The 22,279-nt window shown below is 45.5% G+C and overlaps 1 long non-coding RNA gene across 1 annotated transcript in view; it reads left to right on the top strand.

The window, feature by feature from the left end:
* Positions 1-231: 231 nt before the first annotated feature.
* Positions 232-22,279, top strand: part of LOC149471140 (uncharacterized) — a 235,001-nt gene continuing 212,953 nt past the window's right edge. Inside the window, exon 1 of the long non-coding RNA XR_016307280.1 lies at positions 232-389. This is a non-coding gene — a long non-coding RNA (uncharacterized LOC149471140). The remainder of the gene's footprint in view (positions 390-22,279) is intronic.

Raw genomic sequence — 22,279 nt, 5'->3', positions numbered from 1 at the left:
TACCGATAGCCTGACGTAAACGCTACTGTCTTCACCATGGCAACTATTGCAGGATATCCATTTCCAGCCTTTTTTTTTTCTTCTAAACAGGAGCCTATATTTGTGTACAGCAACCCAGGGGCCAGTGTGGCCCTAAGCAGAGGAAAGTGCAGCAGCGTGAGAAGTGAAAACGCAGGCACGAGGCGTCAGGCAGGTCTCCCCAGTAGGCTGCGCTGTGATTAGAGGGCTGGGAATAGGCAGGCAAAGGCTGGAGCAGTCCATAGACAATCCCAGCTCCCAGTCTGTGTGTGTGCAGGGAAGGCAGCCGCAGCCTTTCCCCCTTCTCCGCCACATGGATATCTAGCCGTTAGGATCCAGCAGCTGATTGCACGCCTGGGAGCCTTGCGCAGGTAAGGGGGGGACAGGGGGGCCCTCCTCGTGGCATTGTGTGCTGCTGCTAGCTTGTCCGCCTTCGGACAACTTTGTCCCACCTTGCTCTGAAAAACTTTGAGCCTGTGTGAACTGAGGACCTGTAAACACAACCCTGATCCCCTGCTGATCTATAGTAATCCGCTGCACCGGATTAACCGGCTATGATGCCAGGCTGTAACCCACGGCAACCAGTTAGCTTCCGTATCTACGATGCAAGCAGATCCTTGGTTTCCAGGGCTCTGGATGCTAGGGCTTTGGTTGCTATGGGTTACCGCATCCTCAGCGCTCATCGTTTCCATTTGCAGGATGTGTGTGTATATAATATATATATATGGATGTGCGTTGTTGTATTCCTACATACATGGGAAGGGATCTGCTGGAATGCCAAGCAGCGTGCAATCCCCCCCCCCCTCCATGTGATTTAATAGCATGCAGCACGATGTATTGTAATGTCAGCCATGCATAATGCATATACCCACAAGGCGCTATATGTGTTTGTGCGTTTAGTAAGCTATGACAGATGAGCGGGGAAAAGGAAAAAAAATATTGCCTGTGTTTTGTTGCGGCATCTCGGTGATGAAGGGGTTAAGTCACATAGCAACGCCGGCTGGGGTAATAATGCTTTTTTTGCGTTTTTTTTTTTTTTTTGCTATTTTGCTGCCCGAAGCGTCTGCAAATGCGTTTTCGTTGCGAAGTCATCTCCGGCTAGACCCTGGCGATAGGGGGAAGTTTTTCCTCGGTCTGGTGGGTGACTGATTTTTCTATCACCCATATGGAGGACTATTCGTTCCGAGGGGACGGGGAGATTTAGCGAACTCTCTCCACTTTCCCGTGCGTCCGCCAGGCTCATTTGCATGCAGAGCGCTGACTTCATTAGGTGTACTCAGGGACAAGGGGACAATCCTAATCCCCCCTCCCCTCCCCCCCCCCTCCTCAACTGCTCATCTATAGAAATAAAGGACCAAAGGCGAGGATTTTCCCTGAAATCTCCCAATTCTTCATCAGTCGCACTTCCCCCGAAGCGTCGTCCTCGGATTCATCGTATATCCTTGGCTTTCCCATATCTTCCACAGCCCCGGGGCTTCTCAGCAGATGAAGGGTTAATGTATCTTCTCCATGGATTTGGTTTTTTTTTTTCCATCCTTTCTTTTTCTGCAACTTGAGGAGAAAGCTGTCGGCGTCCGCGCTGCGCTGGGACTTGATTTCATTCACCGCGTTGTCCATGTGACGGTGACAGTTGAATAGAATTCAGCGGGATTAGAAGTGACTTTGGAATCTGGCCCCGCTGGTGACAACGCCATGCAGGCTATTGTGTCATGCGCTCGCTTACCTTTGGCCCAAACCCATGTCTGGAGGTTTAAAGTGGACCTGTAGGCTGCGCAGGATGGCGCCGTTCACTTAGGACACGGAGGATTTATTGTTTCACATTTTCTCTTCCTTACTTAAAGGGATCGCACTTAGAATTCACGATGACACCCCCGAGTGTGGCCAGGTTACATGTATGTAGGAAGACGCGGCAGAACGCAGGGAAAGATATGGGGCTAGGTTCTATCATAGGCAGAGCAGTAGATGGAGGGCAGGGATTGGCTGATATAGGTTACAACATTCAGTGCTGGGAGGTCAGCATTGGTGATTTACAGAGCAGAGAGTGACATACCCTGAGACCCCTCACTGTAACCTTCCTTGTAACCCTTCTTGAAACCCCCACACCAACCTTCTCCGTAACCCCCACACCAACCTTCTCCATAACCCCCACACCAACCTTCTCCATAACCCCCACACCAACCTTCTCCGTAACCCTAACACTAACCCTCTCCATAACCCTAACACTAACCCTCTCCATATCCCCACACCAACCTTCTCCATAACCCTAACACTAATCCTCTCCATAACCCCCACACCAACCTTCCCCATAATCCCCACACCAACCTTCTCCATAACCCTAACACTAACCCTCTCCATATCCTCCACACCAACCTTCTCCATAACCCCCACACTAACCCTCTCCATATCCTCCACACCAACCATCTCCATAACCCTAACACTTATCCTCTCCATATCCTCCACACCAACCTTTTCCATAACCCTAACACTAATCCTCTCCATAACCCCCACACCAACCTTCCCCATAACCCCCACACCAACCTTCTCCATAACCCTAACACTAATCCTCTCCATATCCTCCACACCAACCTTCCCCATAACCCCCACACCAACCGTCTCCATAACCCTAACACTAACCCTCTCCATAACCCCCACACCAACCTTCTCCATAACCCTAACACTAATCCTCTCCATAACCCCCACACCAACCTCCTCCATAACCCTAACACTAACCCTCTCCACAACCCCCACACCAACCTTCTTCGTAACTCTAACACTAACCCTCTCCATAACCCCCACACCAACCTTCTCCATAACCCTAACACTAATCTTCTCCATAAAACCCACACCAACCTTCGCTGCAACCCTAACACTAACCCTCTCCATATCCTCCACACCAACCTTCCCTGTAACCCTAACACTAATCCTCTCCATAACCCCCACACCAACCTTCCCTGTAACCCTAACACTAACCCTCTCCATATCCTCCACACCAACCTTCCCTGTAACCCTAACACTAATCCTCTCCATAACCCCCACACCAACCTTCATCGTAACACTAACCCTCTCCATAACCTCCACACTAACATTCCCTGTAACCCCAACACTAACCTTCTCCGTAACCTCCACACTAACCCTCCCTGTAACCCTAACACTAACCTTCTTTGTAAGCCTAACAATAACCTTCTCTGTGACCCTAACACTAACCTTCTCTGTGACCCTAACCCTCTCTATATTTCCCATCTAACTTTCCTTTTAACCCTAACACTAACCTTCTCTATAACTAACACTAATCTTCTCTATAATCCTAACACTAATTTTCGCTATAACTCTAACACTTACATTCTTTGTAACCCTAACCCTCTCCATATTCTCCATACTAACCTTCCCTGCAATCCTAACACTAACCTTCTCTGTAACCCTTATACTAACTCTCACCATAACTTTAACACTAATGTTCTCTATAACCCTAACCTTCTCCATAACCTCCGTACTAACCCTCCCTTTAATCCTAACAATAACCTTCCCTTTAACCCTAACCTTCTCCATAACACTAACACTAACCTTCTCTGTGACCCTATCCCTCTCCATAATCTCCACACTAACCTTCTTTGTAACCCTAACACTAACCTTCTTTCTAACCCAACACTAACCTTCTCTGTGACCCTATCCCTCTCCATAATCTCCACACAAACCTTCTTTGCAACCCTAACACTAACCCTCTCCATAACTTTAACACTAAGGTTCTCTATAACCCTAACCCTCTCAATAGCCTCAATATTAACCTTCCCTGTACACTCTAGCCCTCTCCATAATTTCCATACTAACCTTCCTTTTAACCCTAATACTAACCTTCTCTGTAGCCCTAACACTAACCTTCCCCATAAAAGTACTCCCCTCCATAATCTCCATACTAACCACCTCCGTAACCCTAACACTAACCTTCTTTGTAACCCTAACACTAACCTTCCCCATAAAAGTACTCCTCTCCATAATCACCATACTAACCACCTCCGTAACCCTAACACTAACCTTCTCCGTAACCCTAACACTAACCTTCTCTGTAACCCTAACACTAACCTTCTCTGTAACCCTAACACTAACCTTCCCCATAAAAGTACTCCTCTCCATAATCTCCATACTAACCACCTCCGTAACCCTAACACTAACCTTCTCTGTAACCCTAACACTAACCTAACAATATAGTTCAGTACAGAAGGAACAGGAGGACCCTGGTCATGGAGCTTAAATAAACAAATAAATAAAGATATACATATGTATAGATATGTGTTGTTTTTACCTAGGACCACTCACATCTGTCCCAAAACAGTTTGCAGTCTAATGTCAGCTCCTTCATTAAGCCCTGGTTCACACTGATGCGGTGCAGAATTCGCAGCGTTTTCTGTGTGAATTACGCATGTCATCACAATCGCACCCCGTTCATGCGGATCGCTGCGGGTGTGTATGTTAAGCTAACAAAACCCCCAAATCGGTCCGCAAAACGCGGTGCGATGTGCAGAATCAGATCGCATGGGTGTGAATACCCATGGGATCCAATTCTAGTGCAGACCAAAAAAAAAGGGGTCCTGCACCCAAACTGTATGGCTCCAATCACACCGCACGTAATTCTCATGTGATATGCTGCACCTCACAGGTGTGAACCCCGCCTAAGGCTAGGTTCATAACTATGCAGTTTGCGTTTGAGCTGTTTCTGCAGTGCGTTTTGTGTTCTTGCACATGCGTTTTGTGTTTTTCTTGCTGCTAGGCAGATTTAAAACGCATCATAAATGCGTCAAAAATACCGCAAAAATGCACTACATGCTTTTAGCAGCGTTTCCATCAAAGTCTATAGAACCAAAAACGCAAGTACCTGACCCTTTCCAAAAAACGCACCGAGTGAAAATGCTGAGATGTGAACCTGTCCCATAGGAAATCATGTTAAATGGGCTGTAGTGCGTTTCTGCAAAACGCTGCAGAGAACGCTTGGGTGTGAACCTGGGGTAACACAGTATGGCCAGCTTGCTAGCTCATTTGCCACCAATGAAGAAAGGAAATACCGGTCAGATAAAACGGTCAGCATCAAACCACAACAGGTGCAGACCCTGGCTCGCCACCACGTATGCATACAAATAGGAAGAAGGGTTGGCCGCACCCTGGAGGAATGATGAAAAGCACGCGATCGTGTGAAACGCGTTAACAGCCATGCCTATGTACTGGTGCGTTTTGTGTCCTACGGATCAGCAAATCATTTGCATGTTTTTCATCATTCCTCCGGTGTGCGGCCAACTCTTCTGCATATTTGTTAGCCCATTTGCCTGCCAGCATGTTTTTGGCTTGTGAGTAGAAAACATAGTGCCCGTTGGAATCCCGCCAGGGGCGGACTGACCACTTAGCCACTCGGGCACTGCCCGAGGGCCCGGGATCAGTAGGGGGCCCCATGAGATGCCCCTGGTACCTTTCATAGCAGGGGCGGACTGACCATTTGGAAACTCGGGCACCGTCTGAGGTCCCGGGTTCAGTAGGGGGCCCCATGAGATGCCCCTGGTACCTTTTTCATAGGCTTTTTTGTTTGGGCAAGGACACAGGGGCCCCATGATCCCCTATTGCCCGGGACGGGCGGACTGACAACTCATGGGGCCCCCAGACAATAGGAAATCATGGGGCCCCTGTGTCCTCGCCAACACTCATAGCACACCCAAAAAAGCCTATGAAACGGGCGGACTGACAACTCATGGGGCCCCCGGGCAATAGGGGATCATGGGGCCCCTGTGTCCTTGCCCAAACTCAAAAAAGCCTATGAAAAAGGTACCAGGGGCATCTCATGGGGCCCCCTACTGACCTCGAGTTTCCAAATGGTCAGTCCGCCCCTGCCACATGCTACACTTTTCTGAAGCCAACTATCCCAACACAGATTATTCACATTTGTGGGCTGTGGTGCGCTTTGTTAGGCTAGACATGCAGCAAGATTGCCCTGCCTCTGATAAGCGATCTGCAGTCCAATCGCTTTTCAGAGACGTTTGACAGGCAGCAAAGAGGCGATATGTCTTCTCCTCACCTAGCAAATGCTACACCGCCGCGCCAAATTTTTTGGCGGCTTGTTGAGCTGACAGGAGGCATTACCTGTTCAACTTGGTCATTCAAGTTGATGGGACCATGCTGCCACCGTGAGCCAAACGCTGTGCGTAGCCACACTCTGAAAAGTGATCCACCAATGGGCTAGTGTGAACTTAGCCTATTAATGTGCTTGCAGCAACGCCGTTGAGCGCTGTCCATGATACTTATTTTTTTATTTGCCTCAAGACCTCTTGGCGAACTTGTCACTCCTCTGAAAAGCGATCCATTGTGGATTGCTGTTCAGAGGCATTTGACAGGCAGTAAGGAGGCAACATATCCTCTATACAAAGCAGAGGGAATGCATGGTAAATGCCTCTTAAAAGCAATCCATGCTTCCCTGAAAGCCCAGTTTTTCTCATGACGTCTGAGTCCACAAATCCCAAGGAGGTGACCTATTGTCCTATACAGCAAGGATGGCTCATGCTGAAACATGTGTCTGGCCCCGGGGCCCCCTTCACCTAACTGCTGTACATGTAATTGTGTCATGGAGAGAAGCATGGTCGCATCATCCCGTCTACCACGACAGAGCCATCTTCATTCCCCTTTCTAAGTCACCGATCACAGCGCTGAAAATTAATCGCACGATTTGTGTGCAATTTCAGGTGCGATTACTGAAGACTTTATTGTGACTTGTGAAGATTTTCAACGATTTTGTGCGATTTGCAGTGTGATTTCCATTATATTCTGTCTGTGAAATCGCTACAAAACTGAAGGAAGAATAATACAAGAACCACTTTAGAAGTTGCGCTGCAGCAAATTATTTATTTGTTATTATTTATTTATTTCAGGTACTTATATAGCGCTATCAATTTTATGCGGTGCTTTACGTATATGTTATATATATATATTGCACATCAGTCCCTAACAGGGGCGGACTGACAACTCATGGGGCCCCCGGGCAATAGGAGATCATGGGGCCCCTGTGTCCTTGCCTAAACTCAAAAAAGCCTATGAAAAAGGTACCAGGGGCATCTCATGGGGCCCCTGCTGACCCCGGGCCCTCGGGCAGCGCCTGAGTTTCCAAATGGTCAGTCTGTCCCTGTCCCCTCACCCTCAAGGGGTGTACAATCTAAGGTCCCTAACTCACATTCATACATACACATACTAGGGCCAATTTAGACAGGAACCAATTAACATGTGTGGGAGGAAACCAGAGGACACAGAGAAAACTCACACAGGCACAGGGAGAACATGCAAACTCCAGGCAGGTGGTGCCAAGGCTGGGATTCGAACCAACAACCCGTCATCCTAGTACTGCCAGGGGGAAGGGCTAACCATTTAGCCACTGTGCTGCCCGCTAATGTTATGCCACTAAGTCACCGGTCACACTGATGCCACTTGTGTGCAATTTCAGCGCAATTTCAGGTGCGCTTTCTATAGACTTTATTGCTACTTGTGAAGATTTCCAACGATTTCGTGCAATTTGCGCTGTGATTTCCATTATATTCTTTCAATGTGAAATATCAACAAAACTGCAGAAAAAATAATGCAAGCACTACGTTAGCAATTGCGCTGCAGCAAATCGCACATGTTAAGACGCTGATATTCACATCCACATCCAAATTGCACATTACGACACTAAGTCATCGGTCACACTGATGAGATTTAAGTGCAATTTCAGCACAATTTCAGGTGCAATTTCTATAGACTTTATTGCTACTTGTGAAGATTTTTATTTTCAACAATTTCGTGCAAATTTGCAGTGCGATTTCCATTATATTATTTCTTTGTGAAATCGCAACAAAACTGCAGAAAAAATAATGCAAGCACTACTTTAGAAATCGCGCATGTTAGACGCTGACATTCACATCCATTAGATGCAATTTCGGGTGCGATTTCAATTTGTAAATTGCACCAGTGTAACGGGGCACTAACTTTCACATTCATTAGATGCGATTTCAGCTGTGATTTCAATTCCCAAATCGCACCAGTATGACCGGGCACTAAGGGCCCTTTGATGCCATCGCATTTTACGAGGGATCATAATACGCTAAATGCGCATAATGACTACTTACCATTATAATTTATGAAGCTCCGCCCATCTGCTGTGATTTAAGCGCAATTTCAGCAGAATTTCAGGTGCGATTTCTATAGACTGTATTACTACTTGTGAAGATTTTCAACAATTTTGTGCAATTTGCGGTGCGATTTCCATTATATTGTATGTGAAATCGCTACAAAACTGCAGAAAAAGTAATGCAAGAACTACTTTAAAAATCGCACTGCAGCAAATCGCAGTTGTTACGACACTATGTCACCGGTCACACTGATACCATTTGTGTGCAATTTCAGCACAATTTCAGGTGCGATTTCTGTAGACTTTATTGCTACTTGTGAATTTTTTCAATGATTTTGTGCAATTTGCGCTGCGATTTCCATTATATTCTTTGAATGTGAAATCGCAAGAAAACTGCAGATAAAGTAATGCAAGAACTACTTTAGAAATTGCGCTGCAGCAAATCGCACATGTTAAGACACTGACATTCACTTCCATTAGATGCGATTTTTGGTACGATTGCAAATCGCACTAGTGTGACCGGACACTAAGGGCCCTCTCACGCCATCGCATTTTACGTGCGATCACAATACGCTAAATGCACAGAATGACTACTTACCATTATAATTTACGAAGCTCCGCCCATCCAAGCATGCCATGCATCATGTGATACGTTTTTGGAACTGTCTGCTCGCTGGATCTTGTGTACTTTTTTGTAAAAAAAAATGTTGTCAAACGGGAATCTTGCATTACCACGTTGAACCTGTGAGCCAAGCGGTGGGCTCGTGGCTGCAGTGCGGTCCCATTGATGTCAATGAGCATGTTAGACATGTGGCGCCACCTAGCCTATTGGGTTAAATTTAGTTATGCCGGCCATAGACAGTGCAAAAATTGGCCGATCTTCGAACCGTTAGTGGGTTAATTGGTCGGCCGTTCTTCGGGTTTTTGGCACTTTGAGATTTTCGGTTATTTTGGAAAATTCCCAGCAATGATGGCCAAATCGGCCGATCGTTTTCACGATAAAAAATCGGCGCATGAGCAGCGACCTGCAAGGGACAGAAGTTATGGGGTGAACTTTATGATTTAGTTGGCCGATTTTTTAAACCGTGGGTGGTAACATCAGCCGAATGAACGACCGATTTTTTGTTTATCGTTCGAAAAATCGGCCAATGTTCGACTCATCTATGGCCTGCATTAGTGTTCCTAACCTAAACCCAGGACCCTACATTCACTATATCTGGTCTCTCACAGTACACAGAACATGGAAATGCAATTATTTTAGTAAATATAAACTTCTAAATACCTTTTCTCATCAGCAGTTAGAGCAGTCTTGTGACTTCTATCAGTGCCCAGCTGAGCACTGGTTAATCTTGTAGGAGTTTTCATTCTGCGCTGACTGTCCTATGAGGCTGCATAACCCCTGACCCTCTGTCTGGACAGCGCTGATTTGCCCTGTGCTGACCACATGCACCCTCCAAAAGGAAAAAAAACCCTGTAGCAATACATACTAAACTGAGCATGTGCACAGTGACTCCTAGGGCTCTGTACTATCAGCACATGGATTGGGGACACTGGAAGAAGGGGAGGATCAGAGAAGGCAGGATCAAACGGCCTTTTTGTACAATGCAGAGGATTAACCCCTTAGGTTCCACAGTGGGTATAACAAGCATGCTTTACTGCATATACAGACTGATTTTACTGTTGTGGGTTTAGTAACACTTCGTTTGCCATGGCATGTTTACAATCCCCTCCTGCTGCCCTGTTATGCTTTTGTTGGGCAGAAAAATGGCAGCCGAACCCCTTGTTTTTACCGCCTGTGTAAACGAGGTCTGAGGCTAGGTTCACACTCATGCAGGTTGTGATTGGTGCATTTTCCCCGGTGTCCTTAGTATTTGTTCACACGTGTTTTAGAAATGTTTTTAATGCTTTTTTTCTGCGTTTTGCACTTTTTTTAGTGCGTTTAATGTTGATAGAGGGAGGAGTCTGTTGTTATGCAGGAAACGCACCAAAAACCATTCTTCATGCGTTTCTGATGCAGTTCCATTGAAGTCTATAACACGCAAAATGCAATCTGCTGAAGAGAAAGAAAGACCCTGACCCTTCCACAAAGACACACCGGCTCAAAACACACAGATGGGAACTAGAACTAGCAGCATATTATTGATGAAAGGGAAATATTGTGCACTATTTATAATACAAATCAAATAAATAGACAAAGCAGGTGCAGCTCACTTATCAGGGAAAATGTTGCAGCACCAGGAATTTTTTGCCATTTTTGTTATCAGTGGGAGGAACAGTGTCCCATCATTGGTGTCAGTGAGTGGAATATTGCCCCACTGTTGGTGTCAGTGGGAGGAATAGTGTCCCATCATTGGTGTCAGTGGGAGGAATAGTGCCCCATCATTGGTATCAGTGGGGAGAATAGTGCCCCATCATTGGTGTCAGTGGGAGGAATAGTGCCCCATCATTGGTATCAGTGGGAGGAATAGTGCCCCATCATTGTTGTCAGTGGGAGGAATAGTGTCCCATCATTGGTGTCATTGGGAGGAATAGTGCCTCATCATTGGTGTCAGTGGGAGGAATAGTGCCCCATCACTGGTATCAGTGGGAGGAATAGGGCCCCATCATTGGTGTCAGTGGGAGGAATAGTGCCTCATCATTGGTGTCAGTGGGAGGAATAGTGCCCCATCATTGGTGTCAGTGGGAGGAATAGTGCCTCATCATTGGTATCAGTGGGAGGAATAGTGCCCCATCATTGGTATCAGTGGGGGGAGGAATAGTGCCCCATCATTGGTATCAGTGGGGGGAGGAATAGTGCCCCATCATTGGTATCAGTGGGGGGAGGAATAGTGCCCCATCGTTGGTGTCAGTGGGGGGAGGAATAGTTCCCCATCATTGATATCAGTGGGAGGAATAGTGCCCCATCGTTGGTGTCAGTGGGGGGAGGAATAGTTCCCCATCATTGGTATCAGTGGGGGAGTAGTGCCCCGCCATTGGTGTCAGTAGGAGGAATAGTGCCTCATCTTTGGTGTCAGTAGGAGGAATAGTGTCTCATCATTGGTATCAGTGGGGGAGTAGTGCCCCATCATTGGTGTAATTTTGGGGGTATAGTGCCCCATTGTTGGTGTCAGTGGTCTGAATAGTGCCCCATCGTTGGTGTCAGTGGAAGGAATTGTGCCCACTTATGTCAGTGGGTTGAATAGTGCCGGTCTTTGGTGTCAGTGGGAGGAATAGTGCCGTATCTTTGGTGTCAGTGGTCTGAATAGTGCCCCATTATTGGTGTCAGTGGGAGGAATTGTGCCCACTTATGTCAGTGGGTGGAATAGTGCCCCGTCTTTGGTGTCAGTGGGAGGAATGGTGCTCTGTTACGGTTGTCAGTGGGAGAAATAGTGCGGCATTGTTGGTGTAATTTGGGGGTATAGTGCCTCACTGTTGGTGTCAGTGGGAGGAATAGTGCCCCATCTTTGGTGTCAGTGGGAGGAATAGTGCCCCATCATTGGTGTCAGTGGGAGGAATAGTGCCCCATCGTTGGTGTCAGTGGGAGGAATAGTGCCCCATCTTTGGTGTCAGTGGGAGGAATAGTGCCCCATCATCGGTGTCAGTGGGAGGAATAGTGCCCCATCGTTGGTGTCAGTGGGAGGAATAGTGCCCCATCATCGGTGTCAGTGAAGGGATATAAAAGACGCAGAACAATACAGCTTTGCATTCGGTTGTACGCCATTAAATGTTTTTGTAATACAAGCAGTGTAAGGAGCTGAATGTGACCTGTTATCAGCCTCCTGCAGTCCCTGTACAGCAGGGCTGGAGTGTGAGAGGAAGTAGCAGCACAAAGAGCCAATCAGTTCCTGTGCTGACAAGAAGCATTCTGATAGGAGGAGAGAGCAGAGTGACAGAGAGATGAACTCCTCACTGTGCTCCTTTTTTCCTTTTGCTGTCCAAGTCACAGGCTGGGGGTGGGTCCAGGATGACCTGGGATCAGAGAAAGTGTATTGAATGATGCTGGCCATCAGCCTGAGGGCATCTAACAGCAAAGAAAAAGTACTGCAGGGGAAATCTCTGGACTTTTTAATCTGTCCAGCAGCAAGTTGGCCAAAAAAAATGCAAAACGCATCAAAAATGTGCATGCAAAAACTCAAAACGCACTGCAAAACAGATAAAAAGCAACTGCATTGGTGTGAACCAGCCCTGAAATGCATTGAAAATGCATAAAAAATTAGTTTTTGATGCGTTTTGTGTTTTTAATCTGTCCAGCCACAAGTTGGCCAAAAAAAAGAAAAAAAAACAAAAAAACATAAAACGCTTAAAAATAAAATGTCAAAAATGTGCGTGCAAAAACACAAAACGCACTGCAAAACGGACAAAACGTAAACTGTGTTGGTGTGAACCTGACCTGCAATGCATTGAAAATCCATAAAAAACACAACACATGTTGCATTTTTGATGCGTTTTGCATTTTTAATCTGCCCAGCAACAAGTTGGCCAAAAAAAATTAAAAACCGCAAAGTGCCTAAAAAAAGCGTACAAAATGTGCATGCAAAAATGCAAAACATACTGCAAAATGGACAAACCACAAACTGCATTGGTGTGAACCAGGCCTGAAATGCACTGAAACGCATCCAAAATGCACACGAGATGCATTTTTTTTATGCATTTTGTGTTTTTAATCTGCACAGCAACAAGTTGGCCAAAAAAAGGTAAAAAAAACTCGAAATGCATTAAAAAAAACCCTAAAAAAATGCACATACAAAAACGCACTGCAAAACAAACAAAACACAAACTGCAGTGGTGTGAACCAGGCCTGAAATGCACTGAAACGCATCCAAAATGCACACGAGTTGCATTTTTTATGCGCTTTGTTTTTTTAATCTGCACAGCAACAAGTTGGCCAAAAAATGTAAAAAAACTCAAAGTGCATTAAAAATCCTCAAAAACGCACTGCAAAACAAACAAAACGCAAACTGCAGTGGTGTGAATTAGGCCTGAAATGCATTGAAAATGCATAAAAAATGCACACGTATTGCATTTTTGATGCATTTTGCGTTTTTAATCTGCACAGCAACAAGTTGGCAAAAAAATTTTTAAAAATTCAAAATGCATTAAAAAAAACCTCAAAAACTCACATACAAAAACGCACTGCAAAACAAATAAAACACAAACTGCAGTGGTGTGAACCAGGCCTGAAATGCATTGAAAATGCATCAAAAATGCAAACGCGTTGCCTATATGATGCGTTTTGCATTTTTAATCTGCCCAGCAACAAGTTAGCCAAAAAAAGTCCAAAAACGCAAAATGCTTCAAAAAACGCAAGAAAAACGCACTGCAAAACAAAACACAAACTGCATAGGTGCCAACCATGCCTGAAATGCACACGTGTTGTGTTTGTGATGCATTTTTTTGAGTCACGTGACCTCTGAAAAACGCCCCCTAATTGTGGCAAAATCGTGGCTAAAATCACGCGCTTTCAGCGGCCATTATGGGCACCTTTTCTCCTATTGGCACAATACCGATTACTCGGTTGTAGGCTGATACATTACACTGATATATTGCTGCAAACCTACTTTTCATTTTTTAAAATTATTTTTATTTATTTTATTTATTACATTTTTTGTACACTTTTTTATTTTTTTCATTTACCTTTATTGCTACCACAAGGGGCTAACACTCTCCCTTGTGAAAGGTTTGGGCAATGACAGGTCCTCTTTATGGAGACATCAGGGGTATCCCCTGCCCTCCAGAGTACATAACCAATCCCAGATCCTGATAGGTCAGCTGCTTCTTTGGCTGGACGGCTCTGAAACTAGAAGTGACAAAATCCTCATCGCTTACAGGTTCACTCAACACAGAGGAGATCGGGGAACGGAGGTTCAGCCATCTGAGAACTCTTAAGAGGAGTACTGAGGCAGAGTGATGGGATGTTTTCGGGAAGCTTTGTAAAGCACCCTACTGGTCCTCCCACCAGCCATGATCTGCCAGCGTTGCATAGAGAAGCACAGAGACCCAGTGATGATGTCACTGGGTTTAAATGAAGGCATGTAATGAAAATAGAAAGGTTTCATTTAAAATGTCTGCATCTGGAGTTTGCATGTTCTCCCTGTGCCTGTGTGGGTTTCCTCTGGGTACTCCGGTTTCCTCCCACACTCCAAAGACATGCTGGTAGGTGAATTGGATCCTGTCTAAATTGGCCCTAGTATGTGTATGTATGAATGTGAGTTAGGGACCTTAGACTGTACACCCCTTGAGGGTTAGGGACTGATGTGACTGTACAATATCAGGGGTGGACTGACAACTCATGGGGCCCCCGGGCAATAGGAAATCATGGGGCCCCTGTGTCCTCGCCCACACTCAAACCACACCCAAAAAAGCCTATGAAAGGTACCAGGAGCATCTCATGGGGCCCCCTACTGACCCCGGGCCCTCGGGCAGTGCCCGAGTGACTAAATGGTCAGTCTGCCCCTGTAGAACATACATGTAAAGTGTGGCGTAAATTGACGGCGCTATATAAGTACCTGAAATAAATAAATAAATGTCATGTTAATGTGAGGGGAGGGAGGAGCCAGAGAAGACAAAATATACTCAAATGAAGCGTCATCTTTAAGACCCGGGTCACAACGGTGCGGCTGTGAAACTGTGCTACTTCAGTGCGATATTAAAGCCGCATATCAGTGCGATATTAAAGCCGCATAACAGGGCGATATTAAAGCCGCATATCAGTGCGATATTAAATCCGCATATCAGTGCGATATTAAAGCCGCATATCAGGGCGATATTAAAGCCGCATATCAGTGCGATATTAAAGCCGCATATCAGTGCGATATTAAAGCCGCATATCAGGGCGATATTAAAGCCGCATATCAGTGCGATATTAAAGCCGCATATCAGGGCGATATTAAAGCCGCATATCAGGGCGATATTAAAGCCGCATATCAGTGCGATATTAAAGCCGCATATCAGTGCGGCATTAAAGCCGCATATCAGTGCGATATTAAAGCAGCATATCAGTGCGGCATTAAAGCCGCATATCAGTGCGGCATTAAAGCCGCATATCAGGGCGATATTAAAGCAGCATATCAGTGCGGCATTAAAGCCGCATATCAGGGCGATATTAAAGCCGCATATCAGGGCGATATTAAAGCAGCATATCAGTGCGGTATTAAAGCCGCATATCAGGGCGATATTAAAGCAGCATATCAGTGCGATATTAAAGCAGCATATCAGTGCGATATTAAAGCCGCATATCAGTGCGATATTAAAGCCGCATATCAGTGCGATATTAAAGCCGCATATCAGTGCGATATTAAAGCCGCATATCAGGGCGATATTAAAGCCGCATATCAGTGCGATATTAAAGCCGCATATCAGTGCGATATTAAAGCCGCATATCAGGGCGATATTAAAGCCTCATATCAGGGCGATATTAAAGCCGCATGTCAGTGCGATATTAAAGCCGCATATCAGGGCGATATTAAAGCCTCATATCAGGGCGATATTAAAGCCTCATATCAGGGCGATATTAAAGCCGCATGTCAGTGCGATAATAAAGCCGTATATTAGTGCGATTTGCACCACCAATTTTTCTTGCAATGGAAGTCTGTGCAAGTCACAATGAAACCGGCAAAAAGTAGCGCAGGAACCCTTTTCATAATCGCTGCGACATGAGTCGCAGTGATACAAACGGTTCCATTGCCAGCAACTGCGACTTGTCATGCGATTTCAAACTGTCAAAATGGTATCACCACCCTGGCTATGCTGTGTGGCAGAGCTGTTTAAATCTCATGACTGGATGGGCAGCAATAGGTGGAACAGCTCCTGTGTGTGCAGCTGCTTGCTCTGAGTTCAGGTTTAATTGAAAGCTTGAGTGGGGTTTGGGGATGGGGGGGTGGTGGTGGCGGTGACAGTGGTGGTGGTGGTGATGGCGGTGGTGGTGGGGGGTGGGGTCAAATGTTATGTTCTCTCCCCGTTAAGTTATGCAGAGATTGCCCCAGATTCTTGTTTGTGCTTTGTGTAGTGGTGATCCCTGAACAGAGTTGCGTCACATTTATTTTCTGCACTTTGATTTGCCGTTGGAAGCGATCTCTAGATAGAGGTGTACAGAATGTGTGGCACCAAGTGCGAGCGCTCGGCGGGAATCCGTTACGTCTTTCCTTGAAAATGCGCTTTTTTTTTTTCTGAATTTTCAAACCAAGCTTTTGTGCCCGCTAATCGTCTTCCTGGATGCTGCCAAGAAAAACAACTTCTCTCGCTCTTTTCACAGGCAGTTTCTACGGTTACGGGTGTAATGCAGTGAACAGAATGTGAAAAGTGATCTTGTAGAGAGTCAGATTCTCCCACTGGGGACAGCCTGGGAGACGGCGGCTGAAAGCTGGATCCCCAGCACTGTTACGGCACTATTGTCTAGGAGGCTTCTACGTTCTCCGCTCTGTCTGTTCAAATAGATTTAAAGTGGACCCGTCGCAGCGCGCGCTGGGAGCCGTACTGGCTTGCCACCTGCAGGCTTGATCTTAAAGATGAACTCCGGCCGCAAAAGATATAAATCTGCTTTGTGTACACCAAATGCCCTTTGCAGACCCAGATATTACCCTGTGAAAGCAGCGGTGACATCACCACTGTGCTGTACATAACCTGTGCAGAGTTGTTGGAGGGACCAAGTAGGCTCCACCCAGTACAGGCTGCCTGGAGAAAACTACAGGAGGGGGCGGAGACAAGACCAGTCACCCTGCACAAGGAGAGAGAGCAGCAGTGAGCGGTCTTTATTACAGGAAGTGTAAAGTCTCACACTGGATTACTGCACAGATCTGGAAGAAATGCAAGAGCACGCCGAGATTCAAGGAAGAATATACATGATGATTGTATTTAGACAATAATTACTTATCATGGAGTTCAGTTTTAGGGCTGAATCACACCACAATTTCTGCGTTCCAGATGTGTCGCTGCATGCGTGTTTACATGCGGTTTTTTATGTGTTTTTGATGTGTTCCAGTGCATTTTTTTCCCCTCTCTTTTTCTTCATCTCAATTCAGGACATGTGCATTCCGGTGCATTCCTGGCATATTTACATGTGTTCTGGTGCATTTTCCATGTGTTTTGCCATGTTTCAGGTGTGTTTCATACTTTGGTTAACTGCTCTGGAACGCACTGCACTGGTATGAGCTAAGGCCATTCGGATACGTAGAAAACACTGTGCATGAATTTTTGATGCAGATTAACCCCCGGCGCCTCCCAGCCCTTTAAGAGTTTCAGAAGCCGGGAGGTGGGCGGGGTTTTAGGGTCATGCGACCACCTTGATTTGACACGGCGGTCACGTGATTGGAAAAGGTTCAGATCGAAAGGGGAGATCGGGACCTTTCCGTGATATATGTGTTGGGAGCACGCAGGCCGCGCACACTCAGCATATATGCGGCGCAAATTTGCGTGCACTCGGTGTCAAGACGCACTAGACTGCATCTGGTGTGAGCTAACCCTTAATTTTTTTATGTGGGAAGAAATCAGAAACTAACAACTTTTTTTGTCCTGGAATATAATAATAAAAGATCAATGGAGAAATCCTCTTCATTAGTGGTCTGTGTAGTGGTAGTCAGTGGGGAAGGCATCCATTGATGGCCAGTGGAAGAAACACAGTATTACATTGGTGATCATTAGGAAGAATGTCCTTTACATTGGTAGGTAATAGGGAGAGTGGGAGATGTGCCTCCATACATTAGCTGTGAGTAGAGGAGGTCCCTTCTTACATTGGGGGTCAGGGGGATAGAGGTCAGTAGGAGAGGTCCCTCTTTTCATTATTGGTCAGTGGGAGAGGTGTCCTCTTACATTGTTGCTGAGCAGAAGAGGTGTATTTCTGCATTGGTGATCAGACGGAGAGGTGTCCTCTTACATTAATTGTCAGTGGGAGAAGTCCCTCCCTACATTGGTGTTCAGTGGGAGAAGTGTCCTTGTACATTGGTGGTCAGTGGGAGAGGGGTCCTCGTACATTGGTGCTCAGTGGGAGAGGGGTCCTCGTACATTGGTGCTCAGTGGGAGAGGGGTCCTTGTACATTGGTGCTCAGTGGGAGAGGGGTCCTCGTACATTGGTGGTCAGTGGGAGAGGTGTCATTGTACATTGGTGGTCAGTGGGAGAGGTGTCCTCTTACATTGTTGCTGAGCAGAAGAGGTGTATTTCTGCATTGGTGATCAGACGGAGAGGTGTCCTCTTACATTAATTGTCAGTGGGAGAAGTCCTTCCCTACATTGGTGTTCAGTGGGAGAAGTGTCCTTGTACATTGGTGCTCAGTGGGAGCGGGGTCCTTGTACATTGGTGCTCAGTGGGAGCGGGGTCCTTGTACATTGGTGCTCAGTGGGAGCGGGGTCCTTGTACATTGGTGCTCAGTGGGAGAGGGGTCCTTGTACATTGGTGCTCAGTGGGGGAGGGGTCCTCGTACATTGGTGCTCAATGGGAGAGGGGTCCTCGTACATTGGTGGTCAATGGGAGAGGTGTCATTGTACATTGGTGGTCAATGGGAGAGGTGTCCTCTTATAATGGTGCTCAGAGGGGAATGTTTCTTCTTACATTGGTGGTCAGTGGGAGACTTATCCTCTTTCATTGTTGGTCAGTGGGAGAAGTGTCCTCTTACAATGAAGCCCAGTGGGAAGGGTGTCCTCTTACATTTTTGCTCAGCAGGAGAGTTTATTTTTTTCAGGTACTTATATAGCGCCGTCAATTTACACAGCGCTTTACATATATATATATTGTGCATTCACATCAGTCCCTAACCCTGAAGGGGCGTACAATCTAAGGTCCCTAACTTACATTCATACATACACATACTAGGGACAATTTAGACAGGATCCAATTAACCTACCAGCATGTCTTTGGAGTGTGGGAGGAAACTGGAGTACCCAGAGGAAACCCAGTTGTCTTTCTACATTGGTGCTCAGAGGGAGAGGTGTCCTCTTACATTATTTTTCAGTGGGAGAGGTCCCTCATATCATTGGTTGTCAGTAGGAGAGGTCTCCTCTTATGTTGTGGCCACTGGGAGAAGATCCTCTATACACTGGTGATCAGTGGGAAAGGTACCCCCATACATTGATGATCAGTGTGGTAGAAGAACCTCTATATATTGGTGTCAGTGGGAACATTGACCCTAGCTAGTGTCAGTGGCTTCTTACCTGCGATGAAAGGAAGAAGCTGAACAGGTCCCATGACAATGTCTGCCAAGTGGCACTGGTGCCTGATCTGGGAAGCACCAGCAGGTAGGAATTTAATCTGCTGCTGCCCAAGGTTCCCATACCAACCTTTGCAGGAATCTTGGTTGATAAAACCTGCTAAAAGAATTACCTCCACAGTATGTTGTGCACCTCTACAGTCTCTAATTACCTTCCCTACACCTATCCTCTCCAAACCTGCTATGAAACTTTGGTAATCTGCCATTTTCAGGTATGTATGCACTCTACCTTTGCCCTCCCACAATGTCGTGCTCAGTGTCTAAGTGGCTATATCTTGGTTTGGCCTTATGGGCATGCCTAGAAGGGTACAAGTACAAACAGTAGGGTTCATTTGGTATTTGCAGGGCCTACAGCAAGGGATCGGGGCAGAAAACCAGGCCAGGGGAGATTAATAGAGAGATAAGTAAAGGCCTAGCAGGGGTCTTCTATACAGTTGGGGGGTTTAACCACTTCCTGTCCGGACACTTTCACCCCCTTCCTGTCCGGACACTTTCACCCCCTTCCTGTCCAGGGCAATTTTCAGCTTTCAGCGCTATCACACTTTGAATGACAATTGCGTGGCCATGCAACACTGTACCCATATGAATTTTTTACCATTTTTTTGAGACAGATAAAGCTTTATTTTGGTGGTATTTATTCACCGCTGGGATTTTTATTTTTTTTGCTATGTAAATTAAAAAGTCCCAAAATTTTGAAAAAAAGTGTTTTTCTTATAAAATTTTGCAAATAAATAATCTTTCATCATAGATCTTGACCAAAATGTATTCCGTTATATTTTTAGTAAAAAAAAAAATAAGCCAAATTAGTTTATAACCAAAAATTATAATGTTTAAACTTTTTTTTACATTTTTATTTTATTTTCTTATATTATTATTTGTTTTTTGGGGGTTTTTTTTTTACATACTGTCACCCTAGCCACCATGGTGACACTGTACTACTTGTGGGGGGTGATGAAGATTTTTTTTTTTTTACAGTGATTGCTTTTACACCCATATAGGATGTAAAAGCAATCATTTCTCTTTCTCTCTGTCTGCATTCTTGCAGCCATTGAGAAATACTGAGTGAGCTGTGATTGGTCACACCTTGTCAATTGTGAATAGCCTTGTACCATGTGACCTCTGTGATCATTCACAGATTTCACACGTAGTAAGCAATGATGTCACAAGTGACATCTTGCTTACTACTTTGCATGTGATCACTGATTGGCCAATCAGTGATCACATGATTGGGACCTCATACAGAGGTTCCGTCCGACGATCGGTGTTTCACTGTGTCCGCAGGACACAGCGGGCACCAGATCGCGGTGCTGCACGCTCCCAGGGAGCGCGCACAGCTAGAAAAGGCAGGTGCCGTTTATGAACGGCAACCCGCCCCTGGAGTGCCACCGCCCTGCCGTTTATAAACAGCAGGCGGACGGCAAGTGGTTAATTTGGATATTTGGTTTTTTTTTTACAGCTTCCTAGTAGATGCTATTTAAAACGAGTCTACACCCGCTCCCACCATCATGTTCAAAGATGTGGTAGAAGAACCTCTATATATTGGTGTCAGTGGAAACATTGACCCTAGCTAGTGTCAGTGGCTTCTTACCTGCGATGAAAGGAAGAAGCTGAACCGGTCCCATGCCACCCCACCCTACATTCCTCATACTGAAGCCCCCTCAACACTCTGCACCTTTGACCTTACAACCATCGAGGAAGTCTCCAAGATCCTCTCTGATGCCCGCCTCACCACCTGCCCCCTCGACCCTATCCCCTCACAACTCCTACGACCTCCCTCCCCCTCCATCCTACGCTCCCTCACCCACATCTTTAATCTCTCCCTCACGAATAATATAATAAACTCATAATACTTGGCTATTTTTTTGCTATTTCTATTATTGAACAGACATTTACATAGCCTGCAGGCTCATATAACAGTCACTTTCCATAAATAAACCAGTAAGCACTGGGAAAACCTTATTACCGCCCGTGTCTTCCAATATAAAACACTTAATTTTTGATTTAGCGCAGTTTTATTTTATTGCTTTGGGATGGTGGTAGGCCAGGCAATTCAATTATTTATTCACAAATATCCTTTCTTCTTTATGAAAGTTCATTATCTATCAATCGTGGGGTCATGTCTTCATTATTAAAAAGAAGGCAAAAAAAACAAAACAAACGGTTTCCCTAAATCATTTTTGTTCAATGTGATTAGGTCGCCATGGTAGCGGGAGATGCTACTGATTGCTAGGCGGGAGCTTGTTTTATTTTGAAGAGCCCAAAAAATGCTGAAGTGGTAAGATTGTAGTCCCACATAAATTAAACATTGACCGCCTTTGATAGCAACTGATGCTGTGTGGCTGCGGATTTACTTCCAGGCTCAGTATGCCGGAGATTAGAGCCTGTTTGAGGTGGATTCTTTGAAAATGACACAGGCTGCAGAGAAGTGCTCCGCAGCTGCAAAGCTCCGCTTTTTAAATGGCAGCTAGAGCCGCGTCTTGGAGGAGAGGAGGGGGGATGGGGGGTGCTTGGACTATTTCTGTCTTCATTTTCTGCTAAATATCTCTTCCACACACTCGCCAGTGTTCCATTAAATATTGCATTCCTCATCCCCATTGTAAGCGATACACTTGGATAAGCCCAGATAAGACCGAAGTGCCCTAGGTATAGGTATGACTTATATATGACAATGAGACCAGCTTGGCCAAAAGCAAACCTATATGTGCAAGACTTTTTGTATAATTCTTTATAGGAATGCTTTTTTGTTTTTCAATATAGATATATAAAATGTGTGTATGTGTATATATGTGTGTGTATATATATATATATATATATATATATATGTATGTATGTGTATGTGTATATATGTGTGTGTATATATATATATATATATATATATATATATATATGTGTGTGTGTGTGTAATATGTGTGTGTATATATATATAGATATGTGTGTGTGTGTGTATATACAGTATATA

This window comes from Staurois parvus, unplaced genomic scaffold (genome assembly GCF_062004578.1).
Source record: "Staurois parvus isolate SC_StPar_1 unplaced genomic scaffold, SC_StPar_1.0 ptg000027l, whole genome shotgun sequence".
Classification (NCBI taxonomy): domain Eukaryota; kingdom Metazoa; phylum Chordata; class Amphibia; order Anura; family Ranidae; genus Staurois; species Staurois parvus.
The sequence above is the reverse complement of the archived record's forward strand: the minus strand, read 5'-3'. Positions and strand labels throughout refer to the sequence as shown.